Raw genomic sequence first — 4,881 nt, forward strand, 5'->3', positions numbered from 1 at the left:
ACGTAAGCGCACCTTGGGGTTCAATAACTATGGAAATTACTTCGTGACCGCAAAACGGTGAGTAATAGTCCATGAAACGGGCCAGAATCGACAAAAACCGCGAGTGTTGATGTCTGACACGTAAACGCACCCCGGGGTTCGTTAGTCATGGAAATCACTCTGGGACCCCAAAAAAGTGAGTAATAGTCCACAAAACGGGCCTGAATCGGCCAAAACTGTGACTGTTGATGACCGACATGTAAGCGCACCTTGGGGTTCAATAACTACGGAAATCGCTTTGAGATCCCAAAACGGTGAGTAATAGTCCATGAAACGGGTCAGAATTGGCCAAAACTGTGAGGGTTGACGACGGGCACGTAAACGCACCCCAGGGATCGTCAATCATGGAAATCGCTCTGGGACCCCAAAACGGTGAGTAACAGTGCACAAAACGTACCAGAATGGGCCAAAATTGTGAGTGTTGATGACGGACACGTAAACGCACCCCGGTGTTCGTCAATCGTGGAAATCACTTCGAGACCCGAAAACTGAGTAATAGTCAGAGAAACGGGCCAGAATCGGCCCAATCTGCGAGTCTTGACGACCAGCACGTAAGCACATCTTGGGGTTCAACAAGCATGGAAATCACTTTGGGACTGCAAAACGGTGAGTAATAGTCCATGAAAGAGCCCTGAATCGGTAAAACCTAGGGTTATTGATCAACGATACATAAACGCACCCCGGGGTTCTTCAATCATGGAAATCGCTCAGGGACCCGAAATCAGTGAGTAATAGTCCATGAAACGGGCCAAAATCGGCCAAAACTGCAAATGTTGATGACCGACACATAAACACACCGGTGTTCGTTGGTCGTGGAAATCACTACGTTACCCCAAAACTGAGTAATAGTCCAAGAAACGGGCCAGAATCAGCCGAAACTGCGATTGTTGATGACCGATACGTAAGCGCACCTTGGGGTTCGACATCCATGCAAATTGCTTTGGGACCGCAAAAATGTGAGTAATAGTCCATGAAACGGGCCAGAATCGACAAAAACCACGAGTGTTGATGACCGACAGTTAAACGCACCACGGGGTTTGTTAATCGTGGAAATCACTCCGGGACCCCAAAACAATCAGTAATAGTCCACGAAACGGGCCAGAATTGGCCAATACTATGAGAGTTGATGACCGACAGTTAAACGCACCACGGGTTTTGTTAATCGTGGAAATCACTCCGGGACCCCAAAACAATCCGTAATAGTCCACGAAACGGGCCAGAATTGGCCAATACTATGAGAGTTGATGACCGAAACATAAGCGCACCTTGGGATTCAACAACTATGGAAATCGCTTCGTGTCCGCAAAACGGTGAGTAATAGTCCATGAAACGGGCCAGAATCGTCCAAAACCGCGAGTGTTGATGTCTAACACGTAAACGCACCCCGGGATTCGTTAATCATGGAAATCACTCTGGGACCCCAAAAAAGTGAGTAATACTCCACAAAACGGGCCAGAATCGGCCAAAACTGTGACTGTTGATGACCGACAGGTAAGCACACCTTGGGGTTCAATAACTATGGAAATGGCTTTGGGATCCCAAAACGGTGAGTAATAGTCCACGAAATGGGTCACAATTCGCCAAAACTGTGAGGGTTGACGACGGGCACGTAAACGCACCCCAGGGATCGTCAATCATGGAAATCGCTCTGGGACCCCAAAACGGTGAGTAACAGTGCACAAAACGTACCAGAATGGGCCAAAATTGTGAGTGTTGATGACGGACACGTAAACGCACCCCGGTGTTCGTCAATCGTGGAAATCACTTCGAGACCCCAAAACTGAGTAATAGTCAGAGAAACGGGCCAGAATCGGCCCAATCTGCGAGTCTTGACGACCAGCACGTAAGCACATCTTGGGGTTCAACAAGCATGGAAATCACTTTGGGACTGCAAAACGGTGAGTAATAGTCCATGAAAGAGCCCTGAATCGGTAAAACCTAGGGTTATTGATCAACGATAAATAAACGCACCCCGGGGTTCTTCAATCATGGAAATCGCTCAGGGACCCGAAATCAGTGAGTAATAGTCCATGAAACGGGCCAAAATCGGCCGAAACTGCAAATGTTGATGACCGACACATAAACACACCGGTGTTCGTTGGTCGTGGAAATCACTACGTTACCCCAAAACTGAGTAATAGTCCAAGAAACGGGCCAGAATCAGCCGAAACTGCGATTGTTGATGACCGATACGTAAGCGCACCTTGGGGTTCGACATCCATGCAAATTGCTTTGGGACCCCAAAAATGTGAGTAATAGTCCATGAAACGGGCCAGAATCGACAAAAACCACGAGTGTTGATGACCGACAGTTAAACGCATCACGGGGTTTGTTAATCGTGGAAATCACTCCGGGACCCCAAAACAATCAGTAATAGTCCACGAAACGGGCCAGAATTGGCCAATACTATGAGAGTTGATGACCGAAACGTAAGCGCACCTTGGGATTCAACAACTATGGAAATCGCTTCGTGACCGCAAAACGGTGAGTAATAGTCCATGAAACGGGCCAGAATCGACAAAAACCGCGAGTGTTGATGTCTGACACGTAAACGCACCCCGGGGTTCGTTAGTCATGGAAATCACTCTGGGACCCCAAAAAAGTGAGTAATAGTTCACAAAACGGGCCTGAATCGGCCAAAGCTGTGACTGTTGATGACCGACATGTAAGCGCACCTTGGGGTTCAATAACTACGGAAATCGCTTTGAGATCCCAAAACGGTGAGTAATAGTCCACGAAACGGGCCAGAATTGGCCAAAATTGTGAGGGTTGACGACGGGCACGTAAACGCACCCCAGGGATCATCAATCATGGAAATCGCTCTGGGACCCCAAAACGGTGAGTAACAGTGCACAAAACGTACCAGAATGGGCCAAAATTGTGAGTGTTGATGACGGACACGTAAACGCACCCCGGTGTTCGTCAATCGTGGAAATCACTTCGAGACCCCAAAACTGAGTAATAGTCAGAGAAACGGGCCAGAATCGGCCCAATCTGCGAGTCTTGACGACCAGCACGTAAGCACATCTTGGGGTTCAACAAGCATGGAAATCACTTTGGGACTGCAAAACGGTGAGTAATAGTCCATGAAAGAGCCCTGAATCGGTAAAACCTAGGGTTATTGATCAACGATAAATAAACGCACCCCGGGGTTCTTCAATCATGGAAATCGCTCAGGGACCCGAAATCAGTGAGTAATAGTCCATGAAACGGGCCAAAATCGGCCGAAACTGCAAATGTTGATGACCGACACATAAACACACCGGTGTTCGTTGGTCGTGGAAATCACTACGTTACCCCAAAACTGAGTAATAGTCCAAGAAACGGGCCAGAATCAGCCGAAACTGCGATTGTTGATGACCGATACGTAAGCGCACCTTGGGGTTCGACATCCATGCAAATTGCTTTGGGACCCCAAAAATGTGAGTAATAGTCCATGAAACGGGCCAGAATCGACAAAAACCACGAGTGTTGATGACCGACAGTTAAACGCACCACGGGGTTTGTTAATCGTGGAAATCACTCCGGGACCCCAAAACAATCAGTAATAGTCCACGAAACGGGCCAGAATTGGCCAATACTATGAGAGTTGATGACCGAAACGTAAGCGCACCTTGGGGTTCAATAACTATGGAAATCACTTCGTGACCGCAAAACGGTGAGTAATAGTCCATGAAACGGGCCAGAATCGAGAAAAACCACGAGTGTTGATGTCTGACACGTAAACGCACCCCGGGGTTCGTTAGTAATGGAAATCACTCTGGGACCCCAAAAAAGTGAGTAATAGTCCACAAAACGGGCCTGAATCGGCCAAAACTGTGACTGTTGATGACTGACATGTAAGCGCACCTTGGGGTTCAATAACTACGGAAATCGCTTTGAGATCCCAAAATGGTGAGTAATAGTCCACGAAACGGGTCAGAATTGGCCAAAACTGTGAGGGTTGACGACGGGCACGTAAACGCACCCCAGGGATCGTCAATCATGGAAATCGCTCTGGGACCCCAAAACGGTGAGTAACAGTGCACAAAACGTACCAGAATGGGCCAAAATTGTGAGTGTTGATGACGGACACGTAAACGCACCCCGGTGTTCGTCAATCGTGGAAATCACTTCGAGACCCCAAAACTGAGTAATAGTCAGAGAAACGGGCCAGAATCGGCCCAATCTGCGAGTCTTGACGACCAGCACGTAAGCACATCTTGGGGTTCAACAAGCATGGAAATCACTTTGGGACTGCAAAACGGTGAGTAATAGTCCATGAAAGAGCCCTGAATCGGTAAAACCTAGGGTTATTGATCAACGATAAATAAACGCACCCCGGGGTTCTTCAATCATGGAAATCGCTCAGGGACCCGAAATCAGTGAGTAATAGTCCATGAAACGGGCCAAAATCGGCCGAAACTGCAAATGTTGATGACCGACACATAAACACACCGGTGTTCGTTGGTCGTGGAAATCACTACGTTACCCCAAAACTGAGTAATAGTCCAAGAAACGGGCCAGAATCAGCCGAAACTGCGATTGTTGATGACCGATACGTAAGCGCACCTTGGGGTTCGACATCCATGCAAATTGCTTTGGGACCCCAAAAATGTGAGTAATAGTCCATGAAACGGGCCAGAATCGACAAAAACCACGAGTGTTGATGACCGACAGTTAAACGCACCACGGGGTTTGTTAATCGTGGAAATCACTCCGGGACCCCAAAACAATCAGTAATAGTCCACGAAACGGGCCAGAATTGGCCAATACTATGAGAGTTGATGACCGAAACGTAAGCGCACCTTGGGGTTCAATAACTATGGAAATCACTTCGTGACCGCAAAACGGTGAGTAATA

This window comes from Triticum aestivum, chromosome 5B (assembly GCF_018294505.1).
Source record: "Triticum aestivum cultivar Chinese Spring chromosome 5B, IWGSC CS RefSeq v2.1, whole genome shotgun sequence".
Taxonomy (NCBI): domain Eukaryota; kingdom Viridiplantae; phylum Streptophyta; class Magnoliopsida; order Poales; family Poaceae; genus Triticum; species Triticum aestivum.